At 45.1% G+C, this 19,752-nt stretch overlaps 1 protein-coding gene across 4 annotated transcripts in view; it reads left to right on the top strand.

Annotated features, from left to right (window-relative positions):
- Positions 1-17,695: 17,695 nt before the first annotated feature.
- The window catches only part of prdm10 (PR domain containing 10), a gene marked incomplete at its 3' end in the record, with an annotated part of 38,744 nt that continues 36,687 nt past the window's right edge, over positions 17,696-19,752 (top strand). Inside the window, 2 exon segments of one of the 4 annotated variants that reach the window (XM_029773912.1) lie at positions 17,787-17,874; positions 19,209-19,752. The exon segment at positions 19,209-19,752 is cut by the window's right edge and continues 322 nt beyond it. 4 annotated transcript variants of the gene reach the window in all.

Here is a 19,752-nt window from a genome sequence, read left to right as displayed (position 1 = left end):
GGTGGTGCTAGGTGGTGTTAGGTGGTGCTATGGCATGTTAGGTGGTGTTAGGTGGTGTTAGGTGGTGCTATGGCATGTTAGGTGGTGCTAGGTGGTGTTAGGTGGTGCTATGGCATGTTAGGTGGTGTTAGGTGGTGTTAGGTGGTGCTATGGCATGTTAGGTGGTGTTAGGTGGTGCTAGGTGGTGCTATGGCATGTTAGGTGGTGTTAGGTGGTGTTAGGTGGTGCTATGGCATGTTAGGTGGTGTTAGGTGGTGCTAGGTGGTGCTATGGCATGTTAGGTGGTGTTAGGTGGTGTTAGGTGGTGTTAGGTGGTGCTAGGTGGTGTTAGGTGGTGTTAGGTGGTGCTATGGCATGTTAGGTGGTGTTAGGTGGTGTTAGGTGGTGCTAGGTGGTGCTATTGCATGTTAGGTGGTGTTAGGTGGTGTTAGGTGGTGCTATGGCATGTTAGGTGGTGTTAGGTGGTGTTAGGTGGTGCTATGGCATGTTAGGTGGTGTTAGGTGGTGTTAGGTGGTGCTATGGCATGTTAGGTGGTGTTAGGTGGTGTTAGGTGGTGCTATGGCATGTTAGGTGGTGCTAGGTGGTGTTAGGTGGTGCTATGGCATGTTAGGTGGTGTTAGGTGGTGTTAGGTGGTGCTATGGCATGTTAGGTGGTGCTAGGTGGTGTTAGGTGGTGCTATGGCATGTTAGGTGGTGTTAGGTGGTGTTAGGTGGTGCTATGGCATGTTAGGTGGTGTTAGGTGGTGCTAGGTGGTGCTATGGCATGTTAGGTGGTGTTAGGTGGTGTTAGGTGGTGCTATGGCATGTTAGGTGGTGTTAGGTGGTGCTAGGTGGTGCTATGGCATGTTAGGTGGTGTTAGGTGGTGTTAGGTGGTGTTAGGTGGTGTTAGGTGGTGCTAGGTGGTGTTAGGTGGTGTTAGGTGGTGCTATGGCATGTTAGGTGGTGCTATGGCATGTTAGGTGGTGCTATGGCATGTTAGGTGGTGCTATGGCATGTTAGGTGGTGCTATGGCATGTTAGGTGGTGCTATGGCATGTTAGGTGGTGCTATGGCATGTTAGGTGGTGCTATGGCATGTTAGGTGGTGTTAGGTGGTGCTAGGTGGTGCTATGGCATGTTAGGTGGTGTTAGGTGGTGTTAGGTGGTGCTATGGCATGTTAGGTGGTGTTAGGTGGTGCTAGGTGGTGCTATGGCATGTTAGGTGGTGCTAGGTGGTGCTAGGTGGTGCTATGGCATGTTAGGTGGTGTTAGGTGGTGCTAGGTGGTGCTATGGCATGTTAGGTGGTGTTAGGTGGTGCTATGGCATGTTAGGTGGTGTTAGGTGGTGCTAGGTGGTGCTATGGCATGTTAGGTGGTGTTAGGTGGTGCTAGGTGGTGCTATGGCATGTTAGGTGGTGTTAGGTGGTGCTAGGTGGTGCTATGGCATGTTAGGTGGTGCTAGGTGGTGCTAGGTGGTGCTAGGTGGTGCTATGGCATGTTAGGTGGTGTTAGGTGGTGCTAGGTGGTGCTATGGCATGTTAGGTGGTGTTAGGTGGTGCTAGGTGGTGCTATGGCATGTTAGGTGGTGCTAGGTGGTGCTAGGTGGTGCTATGGCATGTTAGGTGGTGTTAGGTGGTGCTAGGTGGTGCTATGGCATGTTAGGTGGTGTTAGGTGGTGCTAGGTGGTGCTATGGCATGTTAGGTGGTGTTAGGTGGTGCTAGGTGGTGCTATGGCATGTTAGGTGGTGTTAGGTGGTGCTAGGTGGTGCTATGGCATGTTAGGTGGTGCTAGGTGGTGCTATGGCATGTTAGGTGCTGTTAGGTGGTGCTAGGTGGTGCTATGGCATGTTAGGTGGTGCTAGGTGGTGCTAGGTGGTGCTATGGCATGTTAGGTGGTGCTAGGTGGTGCTAGGTGGTGCTATGGCATGTTAGGTGGTGTTAGGTGGTGCTAGGTGGTGCTATGGCATGTTAGGTGGTGCTAGGTGGTGCTAGGTGGTGCTATGGCATGTTAGGTGGTGTTAGGTGGTGCTAGGTGGTGCTATGGCATGTTAGGTGGTGCTAGGTGGTGCTAGGTGGTGCTATGGCATGTTAGGTGGTGTTAGGTGGTGCTAGGTGGTGCTATGGCATGTTAGGTGGTGCTAGGTGGTGCTAGGTGGTGCTAGCCTGGCGACCGTGTCAGGGTGCATTGCGCCCGGTATATCAAACCAGGATCTGTAGTAACACAAACGCCTCAGACCGCTGCGCTACTCCGGAGGCCCTGGCTAAGAGCATTATGACCCATGACCCCATGACCTATGAGGATATTATCAGCACAAAGAATAATACTGACCTCTTCCAAATCAAAACCAGGAAAGTTATAATAATAATGTTATTATTCTGATCATATCAGGGGGTTTAAAAAAGCAATCACAAAGAAGCACAAAGCAATCTTTCAGATTGGAGATGAAACACGATGCGGAAACATGGCAGAGAAATCCCCATCTCTGTCCCATCCTCACTTTCATTTTTAAAAGCTTACACTCAACCGATAGAATGTCCCAAACAGCACCCTGTTCCCTATTTAGTGCACTACTTTTGACCAGGGCCCATTTGGGGTAGTGCATTATAGAGGGGATTAGGGTGCCATTTGGGATGCGATTCTTGGCAAAGGTTGCACAGTACTGACGATTCTGTGTGGGTGTGAAGGGGAATTGCTGTTAAAAAACAAAACAAGGGACAACGAAAGTGAACCCTTCTCTTGCCAGGCTCAAAAGGTTGTGTGAGGTGAGATACCAGGAAGTGATTCATGGCATTCAAAAATGTTTGTATTGTATTCATTTTTAACATAAATTCAGCCCTTGTCCATATGATTTCCTGTGGTGTAAAGTACTTAAGTAAAAATACTTTGAAGTACTACTTAAGTAGTTTTCTTGGGTATCTGTACTTTACTATTTATATTTTTTACTAAATTCCTTAAGAAAATATTGTACTTTTTACTGCATACATTTTCCCTGACACCCAAAAGTACTTACATTTTGAATACTTAGCAGGACAGGAAATTGGTGCACTCCAAATCATGCACTTATCAAGAGAACATCCCTGGTCATCCCTACTGCCTCTGATCTGGAGGACTCACTAAACAGAGAACATCCCTGGTCATCCCTACTGCCTCTGATCTGGAGGACTCACTAAACAGAGAACATCCCTGGTCATCCCTATTGCCTCTGATCTGGAGGACTCACTAAACAGAGAACATCCCTGGTCATCCCTATTGCCTCTGATCTGGAGGACTCACTAAACAGAGAACATCCCTGGTCATCCCTACTGCCTCTGATCTGGAGGACTCACTAAACAGATAACATCCCTGGTCATCCCTACTGCCTCTGATCTAGAGGACTCACTAAACAGAGAACATCCCTGGTCATCCCTACTGCCTCTGATCTGGAGGACTCACTAAACACACATGCTTCCTTTGTAAATGAGGTCTGAGTGTTGGAGCGCGCCCCTGGCTATCCGTAAATGTATAAAAAACTAAAAAACGGTGCCATCTGGTTTGCTTAATATAAGGAATTTGAAATGATTTATACTTTTACTTTTGATACTTAAGTATATTTTAAGCCAAATACTTTTACACTTTTACTCAAGTAGTATTTTAATGGGTGTCTTTACTTTTACTCAAGTATGACAATTGGGTACTTTTTCCACCACTGATGATTTCAACCTCTTCATGGACAATATTTATTGTTTATAGCCACAGGACACCTGTAAACAGGATGTCTCCCTCAAGCCGCGGGACAACTGTGCCACCTAGCATTACCTAACACATCCTGTAGTGTGGTCTCTGTTTATCACCTAACACATCCTGTAGTGTGGTCTCTGTTTATCACCTAACACATCCTGTAGTGTGGTCTCTGTTTATCACCTAACACATCCTGTAGTGTGGTCTCTGTTTATCACCTAACACATCCTGTAGTGTGGTCTCTGTTTATCACCGTACATCCTGTAGTGTGGTCTCTGTTTATCACCGTACATCCGGTAGTGTGGTCTCTGTTTATCACCGTACATCCTGTAGTGTGGTCTCTGTTTATCACCTAACACATCCTGTAGTGTGGTCTCTGTTTATCACCTAACACATCCTGTAGTGTGGTCTCTGTTTATCACCTAACACATCCTGTAGTGTGGTCTCTGTTTATCACCTAACACATCCTGTAGTGTGGTCTCTGTTTATCACCTAACACATCCTGTAGTGTGGTCTCTGTTTATCACCTAACACATCCTGTAGTGTGGTCTCTGTTTATCACCTAACACATCCTGTAGTGTGGTCTCTGTTTATCACCGTACATCCTGTAGTGTGGTCTCTGTTTATCACCTAACACATCCTGTAGTGTGGTCTCTGTTTATCACCTAACACATCCTGTAGTGTGGTCTCTGTTTATCACCTAACACATCCTGTAGTGTGGTCTCTGTTTATCACCTAACACATCCTGTAGTGTGGTCTCTGTTTATCACCTAACACATCCTGTAGTGTGGTCTCTGTTTATCACCTAACACATCCTGTAGTGTGGTCTCTGTTTATCACCGTACATCCTGTAGTGTGGTCTCTGTTATCACCGTACATCCGGTAGTGTGGTCTCTGTTTATCACCTAACACATCCTGTAGTGTGGTCTCTGTTTATCACCTAACACATCCTGTAGTGTGGTCTCTGTTTATCACCTAACACATCCTGTAGTGTGGTCTCTGTTTATCACCTAACACATCCTGTAGTGTGGTCTCTGTTTATCACCTAACACATCCTGTAGTGTGGTCTCTGTTTATCACCTAACACATCCTGTAGTGTGGTCTCTGTTTATCACCGTACATCCTGTAGTGTGGTCTCTGTTTATCACCGTACATCCGGTAGTGTGGTCTCTGTTTATCACCTAACACATCCTGTAGTGTGGTCTCTGTTTATCACCTAACACATCCTGTAGTGTGGTCTCTGTTTATCACCTAACACATCCTGTAGTGTGGTCTCTGTTTATCACCTAACACATCCTGTGGTGTGGTCTCTGTTTATCACCTAACACATCCTGTGGTGTGGTCTCTATATAAAGGAAAAGTGATGCGGGTTCAGGTGAGTGGTGACTACAAACATTGATGACAGAAGTTGAGTTCAGGACACACCTGTGGCTAACACACACACACACACACACACACACACACACACACACACTAACACCGCTGCCACGTGCCAACATTTAACCATTCATCTATCATCTGGTGAAGGGATTTAATCTCTGGAGTGGATGAAGTGGACCTTGTTTTATTATAACATCAATCAATTTCCCCAGATTAAAACATTTCAATCCAGGTCACTGACTTGCGATGGAAATTCAAATGTCACCACAGTGATCTTTGATACAGGGGTTTTATGGATGCTGAAAGGATGAACAAGAGGAAAGTTTCCAACATGAACCCAGAGATCAGTATTGCAGCATGGAGGGAGAGGCATCTCTCTACCAGTAGCACCACCACCCTGTCATATAATCATTCTGAATCATAGCTCATACTGGAAGTTCATGCTGATTTCTGGACTAGACGCATAATGTAGACTAGAGACACACACACACACAAAAAAAAAATCTGATTTGCTAGAGCAAAGCAAGTAACAGTTTGTAGCCTAGTGTTTAAAAGTGTTGGTCCAGTAACTGAATGGTTGCTGGTTTGAACCCTGAGCTAATTAGGTGAAAAATCTGTCTGTGCCCTTGAGGAAGGTACTTTAACCCTAATTGCTCCTGTAAATCCCTCTGGATAAGAACATCTGCTAAATTACATAAATGTCACAAGTTTACATGTGGTGGCCTTTCTCTGCCCACTATTGGAAATCAAATATAGGTTTCCTGTAAAAAAATATATATTTACTGAGATCACAAAAACGGTTATAACATCACATAGACAAAGCATGTCAATATCAAATCTGACTAAAAACAAAACATCAACACATTCATAAAAAAAAAAAGTATTATTTTTCCAGATCATACAGATTACGTAACAGTAACTGCAAGTTCTAGCATGTATTTGCATATTTCCGTTTGTGAACGTTTACTCTGTGAAGTGCGTGTTTGTAATAACTCACTTTACCCTTTTAGAAACTTTGGCAAAGTGTAAAATCTACAAAACTCAGTCAATTCTGTTAATGGGAACAGAAAACGTTATTGAGATCAAATGTTTAAATCGATGAAGAAAGAAAAAAAAGGAGCAGAGTATCGGACAAAATCCATATTCTGCCACCGCTGGCCTCTGGGCTTCCTTTGTTTCTGCTGATTGAAATTGTCTATCAAATGCATCAGATTTATACATCTGGTGAAACATCTGTCTTGTTGTTTTATCTGTAAGGACACGGCGTGCTAGTTATCTCCCTAGGGGTGTCGCCCCCTCATCCTGCCAGCTGTGTACCGGACCAGCTGGCTAGTCCTTCGCTCCTGCCTGCTGAACAGTGCCTGACAGACCGGGGAGACGAAGGACACGGTCTACCGGTGTACCGGTTAGCTAGCTACCGTTGTCGCCCCCAGCTCAGGGTTGCCAGGTGTAGCAAAAAATGTCCAGACAATGACAAATCAAAACCTGTTTCAAGAGGCTTGAAATCTAGGCCAAAAGAGGGGAGTTACCATATTTATAAAATAAAACCTTTTTCCATAACGGTATCGAGCCAAATAAGAAGAAATATCGTATTAACTTTTAATGACGTTAGAAGAAAAATGTGTTTTTCCTCAAGATAATAATTATTGTGAGCTATATGACATTTACATTTTAGCAGACGCTCTTATAGTAGTTAATGCATACATTTAATTTCAGGCATTTTTTTTGTTGTTGTACTGCCCCCCCGTGGGAATCGAACCCACAACCCTGGCGTTGCAAACACCATGCTCTACCAACTGAGCCACAGGGAAGACATAATAAAGGACTTTGAATATGTCGGAAGAGAAAATATAATTTGTCCTTATTAAACTTGACAGATCATTTTTCATCAATGGATGTCGATTTAACTCGTTTGACTGCTATGATTAAGCCATAAGGCACAAGGGGGTATGGTATACCGCCAATATACCACGGCTAAGGGCTGTTCTTCAGCATGAAGCAACATGGTGTGCCTGGTTACGTTCGTTAGCAATGGTATATTGGCCATATACCACACATCCCCAGGATTCCTTATTGCTGTTATAAAATGTTTACCAACCTAATTAGAACAGTAACATTTATTTTTTTGTTGTCATACCCCTGGTATATGGGTCTGATATACCATAGCTTTTAGCCGATCAGCATTCAGGGCTCGAACCAGGTTTATAATTGCAAATAAATCCCCTTTGCGCATGTGTTTAACTATAGATACATCTGACAGAAGAGTTTGAGTGAAGAAAGTTGTACAGAGGAGCTCAAAATCTCTTAGCAAGAAACACTTGGATGAACACAAGAAAATAAATAATAATAAAAAAACAAAAAAACATTTTCTGGCAATTGTGCTGTTATTATGTGCCAGATGTTAAGACTGAAAACCGTTATAAATGGCTCATTTGCGAGATTGACTTGTCATTTCAATAGGCTACAGACTCAAATCTGGGTTTATTATTGTAATTCAATTTTGCCATGGTTTGCTTGGATAAAGGAAGGTAGCCTATAGTCCCTGATAGGCCTTACATATAATTTCAGATTGTCTACAGTAGCCTAGACAAGATGTAGGGAAGGTAGCCTATAGTCCCTGATAGGCCTTACATATAATTTCAGATTGTCTACAGTAGCCTAGACAAGATGTAGGGAAGGTAGCCTATAGTCCCTGATAGGCCTTACATATAATTTCAGATTGTCTACAGTAGCCTAGACAAGATGTAGGGAAGGTAGCCTATAGTCCCTGATAGGCCTTACATATCATTTCAGATAGACTACAGTAGCCTAGACAAGATGTAGGGAAGGTAGCCTATAGTCCCTGATAGGCCTTACATATCATTTCAGATAGACTACAGTAGCCTAGACAAGATGTAGGGAAGGTAGCCTATAGTCCCTGATTGGCCTACATATCATTTCAGATTGTCTACAGTAGCCTAGTCAAGATGTAGGGAAGGTAGCCTATAGTCCCTGATTGGCCTACATATCATTTCAGATAGACTACAGTAGCCTAGACAAGATGTAGGGAAGATATAAACAGAACAATTTAGCAGCTCGCTTAGTTCAAACAGACGAATGTATTCAACATGAATAGCGAGGCGATTTCGAGGTAAGAAGTGGTTGTTTCCCCCAATAGGCTGCTTGAATAGGCTACTGAGGATGGGGTCATCTTTTCAATCACTGAATTAAATATGAATAATATGTATATATAAAACGCGTTCTAACTGATCAGCAATTGCGATAGAGTTTTGATAACTTACAATTGAATTAACGAAACATGTCCATTAATAATTGCATACTAACATAAGGATACAACCACAATAAACTGCTACACAAGTGGTAAATTTTATTTTATTATTTGAATCTTTATTTAACTCGGCAAGTCAGTTAAGAACAAATTCTTATTTACTTTGACGACCTAACAAAATACCTCCTGCGGGGACGGGGGCCTGGGATTAAAAATGTAAATATAGGACAAAACACACATCATGTCAAGAGAGACACCACAACACTACATAAAGAGAGAGACACCACAACACTACATAAAGAGAGACACCACAACACTACATAAAGAGAGACACCACAACACTACATAAAGAGAGACTCCACAACACTACATAAAGAGAGACACCACAACACTACATAAAGAGAGACACCACAACACTACATAAAGAGAGACACCACAACACTACATAGAGAGAGACACCACAACACTACATAAAGAGAGACACCACAACACTACATAAAGAGAGACACCACAACACTACATAAAGAGAGACACCACAACACTACATAAAGAGAGACTCCACAACACTACATAAAGAGAGACACAACACTACATAAAGAGAGACTCCACAACACTACATAGAGAGAGACACCACAACACTACATAAAGAGAGACAACACTACACTACATAGAGAGAGACCTAAGACAAGAACATAGCATGGAAGCAACACATGACAACACAGCGTGGTAGCAACACAACATGGCAGCAAATGGTAGCCTACAATGGTATATATATATATATATATATCAATTAATAGGCTATTTGATGGCCAACGGGGGCAAATTGATAATTCTCCACGTTTAATATCAGTTTCATTGAGGATTTTTTCTAAAAGAACCACGTGAGGGAGTTCCATAACTTCCCAGTAAAATGTCCACTCGGGCAGCCCCCCCCCCCCCCCCCCCCCCCCCCCCGAGAACTGAGCATGCAGAAAACACCTCGCTTGGTACCGTTTTCTTTAAGCAAAGTCGACATTAGAATGTAGTTTAAACCACCTCCTAACGAATTGATGTAATGCGCTCTAAGTGCGCCCAACGTCGTTTCCCAGCGCTTTGTCGACATTATTTATTGATGTGCGGTTGAGGGGAGGGGTGAGGGTGAACTACTATAATCCCTGTCAGATATTGGACCTGGAAGTGCTGGAGAGGGTGGAGAACCAGGATAGCAGTAAGGTAATGTGGTGTGGAGAACCAGGATAGCAGTAAGGTAATGTGGGGTGGAGAACCAGGATAGCAGTAAGGTAATGTGGTGTGGGGTGGAGAACCAGGATAGCAGTAAGGTAATGTGGTGTGGGGTGGAGAACCAGGATAGCAGTAAGGTAATGTGGTGTGGGGTGGAGAACCAGGATAGCAGTAAGGTAATGTGGGGTGGAGAACCAGGATAGCAGTAAGGTAATGTGGTGTGGAGAACCAGGATAGCAGTAAGGTAATGTGGGGTGGAGAACCAGGATAGCAGTAAGGTAATGTGGGGTGGAGAACCAGGATAGCAGTAAGGTAATGTGGTGTGGGGTGGAGAACCAGGATAGCAGTAAGGTAATGTGGGGTGGAGAACCAGGATAGCAGTAAGGTAATGTGGGGTGGAGAACCAGGATAGCAGTAAGGTAATGTGGTGTGGAGAACCAGGATAGCAGTAAGGTAATGTGGGGTGGAGAACCAGGATAGCAGTAAGGTAATGTGGGGTGGAGAACCAGGATAGCAGTAAGGTAATGTGGTGTGGAGAACCAGGATAGCAGTAAGGTAATGTGGTGTGGGGTGGAGAACCAGGATAGCAGTAAGGTAATGTAGTGTGGGGTGGAGAACCAGGATAGCAGTAAGGTAATGTGTTGTGGAGATTTTAATGCCCACAATACGCTCTGGGTGGGACTGATGGAAAATCTGATCGTAGTTAAAGATCTGGTGTTCCTGAATGATGGCCGAGGGACCAGGGTTGATGTAGCCACAGGGAAAGAGTCTGCCTTGCACCTCACTCTGGTATCTAGTGCGATGGCAGGAATCTGTGAGTGGGAGGTATGGGAGGAGTCGACAGTAGGGAGTGATCATTACCCCATAGTATGGAGGTGTCAGTAAAGGTGGGTGTTCGGAAGGGCAAAGTGGGATCCGTTTCAGGAGCTGAGTGAGCAGGTGATGGCTCGGGTGGATATGAGAGGAGATGTGGATAGTATGAATAACTGGGTGAGAACAGCGTTAGTGGGGGCAGCTACAGAGGAGATACCTAAGAGTTCAGGAAGGAGGAGGAGGAGGAAAGCAGTCCCATGGTGGACGAAGGAGTGAGGGGCAGCGGTGAGGAGTAGAAACAGGGCATTTAGAGTAGTGAAAAGGACACATACCTATCCCTCAGTCTGATTCAGTATAAACAGGCCCTGGTGAGGAGAACTATCCCTCAGTCTGATTCAGTATAAACAGGCCCTGGTGAGGAGAACTATCCCTCAGTCTGATTCAGTATAAACAGGCCCAGGCCCTGGTGAGGAGAACTATCCCTCAGGCTGATTCAGTATAAACAGGCCCAGGCCCTGGTGAGGAGAACTATCCCTCAGTCTGATTCAGTATAAACAGGCCCAGGCCCTGGTGAGGAGAACTATCCCTCAGTCTGATTCAGTATAAACAGGCCCAGGCCCTGGTGAGGAGAACTATCCCTCAGTCTGATTCAGTATAAACAGGCCCTGGCCCTGGTGAGGAGAACTATCCCTCAGTCTGATTCAGTATAAACAGGCCCAGGCCCTGGTGAGGAGAACTATCCCTCAGTCTGATTCAGTATAAACAGGCCCAGGCCCTGGTGAGGAGAACTATCCCTCAGTCTGATTCAGTATAAACAGGCCCAGGCCCTGGTGAGGAGAACTATCCCTCAGTCTGATTCAGTATAAACAGGCCCTGGTGAGGAGAACTATCCCTCAGTCTGATTCAGTATAAACAGGCCCTGGCCCTGGTGAGGAGAACTATCCCTCAGTCTGATTCAGTATAAACAGGCCCAGGCCCTGGAGAGGAGAACTATCCCTCAGTCTGATTCAGTATAAACAGGCCCAGGCCCTGGTGAGGAGAACTATCCCTCAGTCTGATTCAGTATAAACAGGCCCAGGCCCTGGTGAGGAGAACTATCCCTCAGTCTGGTTCAGTATAAACAGGCCCAGGCCCTGGTGAGGAGAACTATCCCTCAGTCTGATTCAGTATAAACAGGCCCAGGCCCTGGTGAGGAGAACTATCCCTCAGTCTGATTCAGTATAAACAGGCCCAGGCCCTGGTGAGGAGAACTATCCCTCAGTCTGATTCAGTATAAACAGGCCCTGGTGAGGAGAACTATCCCTCAGTCTGATTCAGTATAAACAGGCCCAGGCCCTGGAGAGGAGAACTATCCCTCAGTCTGATTCAGTATAAACAGGCCCAGGCCCTGGTGAGGAGAACTATCCCTCAGTCTGATTCAGTATAAACAGGCCCAGGCCCTGGTGAGGAGAACTATCCCTCAGTCTGATTCAGTATAAACAGGCCCAGGGCCCTGGTGAGGAGAACTATCCCTCAGTCTGATTCAGTATAAACAGGCCCTGGTGAGGAGAACTATCCCTCAGTCTGATTCAGTATAAACAGGCCCAGGCCCTGGTGAGGAGAACTATCCCTGAGTCTGATTCAGTATAAACAGGCCCTGGTGAGGAGAACTATCCCTCAGTCTGATTCAGTATCAACAGGCCCAGGCCCTGGTGAGGAGAACTATCCCTCAGTCTGATTCAGTATCAACAGGCCCAGGCCCTGGTGAGGAGAACTATCCGTCAGGCAAAGAGGTCATGTTGGCGTCGGTTCTGTGACACCATTGGAAGGGCGACACCTGCGAGGGATGATTAAGAGGATGAGTGGGGTCAGAAGGGAGTGGGATTATCCAGTGTTGACGAGTGGGAAGGTTGTGACCGTAACAGATGAGGAGAATGCAGAGATGATGGCTGAAGCATTTGTCCCAAGCGCATAGCTCTGTAAATTTGTCAGAGGAGGAGCAGATGGGGAGAGAGAGAATGAGAGACGAGCATCCTGGAGTGTTGGATAGAAGGGAGGACGTAAATGATGCATTGAATGCACCATGGCAGAGGTGAAAAGGTCAATAGATAAGGCTGGGTTAACTTCACCTGGGAACGATGAGGTGTGCTATGTTATGTTGGCCCAACTTAGTGATGAGGCTCTGGATAAGGTATTGGTGTTGAATAACACTGTGTTTGAGGAAGGGAAACTACCAGACAGCTGGAAGGAGACAGTAGTGGGACCAATCAACTACCAGACAGCTGGAAGGAGACAGTAGTTAGACCAATCAACTACCAGACAGCTGGAAGGAGACCAATCAACTACCAGACAGCTGGAAGGAGACCAATCAACTACCAGACAGCTGGAAGGAGACAGTAGTGGGACCAATCAACTACCAGACAGCTGGAAGGAGACAGTAGTGGGACCAATCAACAACCAGACAGCTGGAAGGAGACAGTAGTGGGACCAATCAACTACCAGACAGCTGGAAGGAGACAGCAGTGGGACCAATCCGGAAGCCAGGGAAGGACCCAACGAGGCCAACAAGCTATCGGCCAATAGCTTTAACATCACATGTCTGTAATATTATGGAGCGTATGATTACGGAGAGGCTAACTTACTTCCTGGAGAGCAAGGAGCTAGTATCGCCACATCAGAGTTGGTTCAGGAAGGATAGAGGAACTATGGACCCAGTGCTCTGTTAGAAGCAGAGGTCAGGAAGAGGAACTATGGACCCAGTACTCTGTTAGAAGCAGAGGTCAGGAAGGATAGAGGAACTATGGACCCAGTACTCTGTTAGAAGCAGAGGTCAGGAAGGATAGAGGAACTATGGACCCAGTACTCTGTTAGAAGCAGAGGTCAGGAAGGGGAACTATGGACCCAGTACTCTGTTAGAAGCAGAGGTCAGGAAGGATAGAGGAACTATGGACCCAGTACTCTGATAGAAGCAGAGGTCAGGAAGGATAGAGGAACTATGGACCCAGTACTCTGATAGAAGCAGAGGTCAGGAAGGATAGAGGAACTATGGACCCAGTACTCTGTTAGAAGCAGAGGTCAGGAAGGATAGAGGAACTATGGACCCAGTACTCTGTTAGAAGCAGAGGTCAGGAAGGGGAACTATGGACCCAGTACTCTGCTCAGTGCTCTGATTAGAAGGAGAGATCAGGAAGGCTCAGGTGAACAAGGAGACTGTTGTAGCTGTCTTTTGTTGATGTGGAGAAGGCGTATGATGTGGAAGGAGGGGTTGTTAATCAAGCTTGATATTATGGGGTTAGGAGGAAGAACATACAACTGGATAAAGGATTTCCTGTTTGGAAGGTGTATCCAGGTGAGGGTGGGCAGCTACCAGGTGGATTACAGTACATCGCAGGGGGAGCGTAATTAGTCCTCTGTTGTTGTCAATCATGGTCAATGATGTTTACTCTCAGGAACGGCCGGATATTGGGAGGTTGTTATTTTCAGATGATGGGGCCTTAGGGAAGAGGGGATGAAATGTGCCATATATAGTCAGGAAGGTACAGGAAGAAATTGATGAGGTAGAGCGGTGGGCATTAATGTGTGGATTCAGGTTCTCGGTAGAGAAAACTCAGACAATGTTCTTTACCAGGAGGAAGGTGGGATATGAGGTATGCTTGAGGTTATATGGGAGAAACTTGGACAAGGTGGGGACCTTCAGGTTCCTTGGGGTAAACTTTGACCCTAGACTGACCTGGGCGGAACACATTGAGGGAGTGGTGGGAAAGTGTAAGAAGGTACTAAACGTGATGCGCTGTCTGACGGGGACGGAGTAGGAGGGCTGGGCGTTCCTCATTGAGGACCACGTATGTTGCATTGATCCAATCTGTAATAGACTACGGCAGTATAACGTACGGTTCGGCAGCCCGGACATCTTTGGAAAGGCTAGATGTCATACAGGGGCAAGTACTAAGTATATGTAGTGGGGCGTTACGGACGTCCCCAGTGGCTGAACTACAGGTGGAGATGGGGGATTTGCCATTGCAGATTTGGAGACAACAGCTGGCAATGAATTATTGGGTCAACCTACTGCGAACATGAGCGAAGACAGAACACAAGCTTTGGGTGGGTGGGTAATACCCAGGCAAAGGAGATGGGACTGTATGGAAGGGAGTTTAGTCCAACGGTAGCTATTCCTGTAAATCCACCATGGCTCCCTCCCACCTCCAGTAGGTGATCTAGAAGCGTTGGACAGACTACAGAAAGATAGGGAGGGTGTTGATCCATCTGATTGGACTACAGAAAGACAGGGAGGGTATTGATCCATCTGATTGGAGAGACTACAGAAAGATAGGGAGGGTATTGATCCATCTGATTGGACTACAGAAAGATAGGGAGGGTGTTGATCCATCTGATTGGAGAGACTACAGAAAGATAGGGAGGGTATTGATCCATCTGATTGGACTACAGAAAGATAGGGAGGGTGTGGGTCCATCTGATTGGACTACAGAAAGATAGGGAGGGTGTTGATCCATCTGATTGGACTACAGAAAGATAGGGAGGGTGTTGATCCATCTGATTGGAGAGACTAGGGAAAGATGGGGAGGGTGTTGATCCATCTGATTGGACTACAGAAAGACAGGGAGGGTGTTGATCCATCTGATTGGACTACAGAAAGACAGGGAGGGTGTTGATCCATCTGATTGGACTACAGAAAGATAGGGAGGGTATTGATCCATCTGATTGGAGAGACTACAGAAAGACAGGGAGGGTGTTGATCCATCTGATTGGACTACAGAAAGATAGGGAGGGTATTGATCCATCTGATTGGAGAGACTACAGAAAGACAGGGAGGGTGTAGATCCATCTGATTGGAGAGACTAGGGAAAGACAGGGAGGGTGTTGATCCATCTGATTGGACTACAGAAAGACAGGGAGGGTGTTGATCCATCTGATTGGAGAGACTACAGAAAGACAGGGAGGGTATTGATCCATCTGATTGGAGAGACTACAGAAAGACAGGGAGGGTGTTGATCCATCTGGAGAGACTACAGAAAGACAGGGAGGGTGTTGATCCATCTGATTGGAGAGACTACAGAAAGACAGGGAGGGTGTTGATCCATCTGGTTGGAGAGACTACAGAAAGACAGGGAGGGTGTTGATCCATCTGATTGGACTACAGAAAGATAGGGAGGGTGTTGATCCATCTGATTGGCCTACAGAAAGACAGGGAGGGTGTTGATCCATCTGATTGGAGAGACTACAGAAAGACAGGGAGGGTATTGATCCATCTGATTGGAGAGACTACAGAAAGATAGGGAGGGTGTTGATCCATCTGATTGGACTACAGAAAGACAGGGAGGGTGTTCATCCATCTGATTGGACTACAGAAAGATAGGGAGGGTATTGATCCATCTGATTGGAGAGACTACAGAAAGACAGGGAGGGTGATGATCCATCTGATTGGACTACAGAAAGATAGGGAGGGTGTTGATCCATCTGATTGGACTACAGAAAGACAGGGAGGGTGTTGATCCATCTGATTGGAGAGACTACAGAAAGACAGGGAGGGTATTGATCCATCTGATTGGAGAGACTACAGAAAGACAGGGAGGGTGTTGATCCATCTGGAGAGACTACAGAAAGACAGGGAGGGTGTTGATCCATCTGATTGGAGAGACTACAGAAAGACAGGGAGGGTGTTGATCCATCTGGTTGGAGAGACTACAGAAAGACAGGGAGGGTGTTGATCCATCTGATTGGACTACAGAAAGATAGGGAGGGTGTTGATCCATCTGATTGGCCTACAGAAAGACAGGGAGGGTGTTGATCCATCTGATTGGAGAGACTACAGAAAGACAGGGAGGGTATTGATCCATCTGATTGGAGAGACTACAGAAAGATAGGGAGGGTGTTGATCCATCTGATTGGACTACAGAAAGACAGGGAGGGTGTTCATCCATCTGATTGGACTACAGAAAGATAGGGAGGGTATTGATCCATCTGATTGGAGAGACTACAGAAAGACAGGGAGGGTGATGATCCATCTGATTGGACTACAGAAAGATAGGGAGGGTGTTGATCCATCTGATTGGACTACAGAAAGACAGGGAGGGTGTTGATCCATCTGGAGAGACTACAGAAAGACAGGGAGGGTGTTGATCCATCTGATTGGAGAGACTACAGAAAGATAGGGAGGGTGTTGATCCATCTGATTGGAGAGACTACAGAAAGACAGGGAGGGTGTTGATCCATCTGATTGGACTACAGAAAGACAGGGAGGGTGTTGATCCATCTGATTGGACTACAGAAAGACAGGGAGGGTGTTGATCCATCTGGAGAGACTACAGAAAGATAGGGAGGGTGTTGATCCATCTGATTGGACTACAGAAAGACAGGGAGGGTATTGATCCATCTGATTGGACTACAGAAAGATAGGGAGGGTATTGATCCATCTAATTGGACTACAGAAAGACAGGGAGGGTATTGATCCATCTGATTGGACTACAGAAAGACAGGGAGGGTATTGATCCATCTGATTGGACTACAGAAAGACAGGGAGGGTATTGATCCATCTGATTGGACTACAGAAAGACAGGGAGGGTATTGATCCATCTGATTGGTTTAAGAGACGTCTGCATACTGTGTATCAGGATGTTGTGGCCATTTACACAGATGGTTCATAAGATCCAAGGACAGGAAGTACTGGGTCAGCGTTTGTAGTGCAGGAATGTGGGTAGAAGTCAGGAAACGTATAATAGATAATCTGGCTGTATCCACAATGGAGCTGATGGCCTTACTGTTGGCCTTGCAGTGGGGGGAGGAAGTCATGCCAGACAGAGTAGTTATTTGCGCTGATTCATGTGCAGTGTTAATGAGTCTCTAGTCCTTTAGCTCACATAGGAGACAAGATCTGTTTTTATAAGGTGTTACAAACCCATGGCAAGATGAGACAGATGTGTTACAGATAAGATTGGCTTGGGTCCCTTTAAAACGCCCCGAATAGCACCCTTCTCAAATAAACTACCTTAAGTGATATATCTGATAAAAACGTAGGTTAATTTGAATTGGGTAGCTTTGATCCGTTATTATATATGTTTTTATTTGGTCGAAATTCATTGACCCTTGGTATGCACAATACATTTAATATAACTATTCGAATAAACGTTGATTGAAATCTGCTACCCATCAATACTTTATATCAAGACATTTCACTGTACTTGTGAATGTGACATTAAAACTTGAAAACATATTATATCAAAGTAATTTTTTGGGGGGGAAGTAAAAGTTTACATCAATAAAGGTGACGTACAAATAGATACGTTTAGGTTTTAATTTTTGTCACTCAAATAATATTCCACCAATCGCCACACAGGCCTCGGCGAGTTGCTAGGTAGAATATGGTAATATATGCAACGCAGCCACCTCTGCAGCTACCATTCTGAGGTAAGGACAACTTCAACGTTTTCATTAAATATATCAAAACACGGGAGAATTTCTACTTCATTTCAAAAAGTCTTCATTTCTAGATCATCTCTTTGTAAGTATCAATCAAAATCTCGCTACCGAATAACATATTTATATCGATAGAAATAGACATATTTTTCGTTTGGTCGCTTCAAAAATGTAGTTGTTGTTGTTTTAGTCCCACCCAAAATGGAGCCTCTCTTCTTCCTTGTTCTCCGGCAGCTCCAGGCTCGGCTCAACTAGAAAGGGGGGACGGGTAGATCTAACACAAATATTTAAGTCCCCGATAAATTATAGACTATTTATTAAATACAATAAAATATTACTAATGTTATGGATCCGTTATGTCGTGTACATTTTCAAGGTCGGTTATACATTAGTGTTAAATGTGATAATGCGGGGGTTGAGGTGCAGTAAATGCCCGGGTTTCTGCAGCGTTGTTTTTTGTGGTATGGTCCGGTTGGAACCGATAACCAGAGGGGTCAAAACGAAAGGGGGGAAATACACAGAATATATACGATACGAGCGATATGTGTTTAAACTAGATAAATAATATAATTTGACACATTGCGCGTTATCGTTGCATAATGATCCGGTTTTGACTCCATTTTCATTGCGCGCTAACCGGTGCGCTTTCCGCGGTGTTTCTGTCCTACCCCCATAGAGTGGTTAGTTTGACTGCTCTTTGCGATAAAACCCGGCATGCTGCTTTATTTTTGGGAGGGTAATGGTTTTTTTTCGTTTTTTGTTTTAGCCCTGTCAATGGAATGCTAGCTAGCAAGCTAACCATCCCAAATATTTAATATCACTATATTTTCCCCCTCTGATAGCTTTTATTGCTAACCATGTAAAACTAAGTTAGCTAATATAGGTTGATCTCATTGTACAAGGGCGCAGTCCAACACGCACCACAGCTGAAATACACAGCCCTGTCCTCTCTCAACTAGACTATTCTACGTACAGCGGTCAGGTGCTATGATTATGCAATCAATGCCTGTTCATAAATGAAACAGAAAGATACTTGTGTTGCTCTGAATGCGTTTCTGGAAAGAGAGGACAACCTATTCATACGTTTGTAACCACAAGTCATATAGTTACTGTAGCTAATCAACAAACGGCATTACCAGACGGTTATAAACAATTTATTTGCATCCATGCATTTTTTGCGCTGTAATGTGCTTTGTAAAAAAAATATGACCTTCTCATTTCCACATTAGAAATGGCCAATTTGTAAAAACAAAGAAAAAATATATTTCCCTCATTAACTTCCATCCCTGTCGTCAGTTTTTAAACCAGGTATTCTCTGTTCTGTGGTTGCCATGTGATCATCGGTACAGTCTGTTCTGTGGTTGCCATGTGATCATCGGTACAGTCTGTTCTGTGGTTGCCATGTGATCGTCGGTACAGTCTAACTCTCTGTTCTGTGGTTGCCATGTGATCATCGGTACAGTCTGTTCTGTGGTTGCCATGTGATCATCGGTACAGTCTGTTCTGTGGTTGCCATGTGATCATCGGTACAGTCTGTTCTGTGGTTGCCATGTGATCATCGGTACAGTCTAACTCTCTGTTCTGTGGTTGCCATGTGATCGTCGGTACAGTCTAACTCTCTGTTCTGTGGTTGCCATGTGATCATCGGTACAGTCTAACTCTCTGTTCTGTGGTTGCCATGTGATCGTCGGTACAGTCTAACTCTCTGTTCTGTGGTTGCCATGTGATCGTCGGTACAGTCTAACTCTCTGTTCTGTGGTTGCCATGTGATCGTCGGTACAGTCTAACTCTCTGTTCTGTGGTTGCCATGTGATCGTCGGTACAGTCTAACTCTCTGTTCTGTGGTTGCCATGTGATCGTCGGTACAGTCTAACTCTCTGTTCTGTGGTTGCCATGTGATCGTCGGTACAGTCTAACTCTCTGTTCTGTGGTTGCCATGTGATCGTCGGTACAGTCTAACTCT

The sequence above is a fragment of the Salmo trutta genome, chromosome 13 (genome assembly GCF_901001165.1).
Source record: "Salmo trutta chromosome 13, fSalTru1.1, whole genome shotgun sequence".
NCBI lineage: Eukaryota > Metazoa > Chordata > Actinopteri > Salmoniformes > Salmonidae > Salmo > Salmo trutta.
This window is presented reverse-complemented; position numbering and strand designations above follow the sequence as displayed.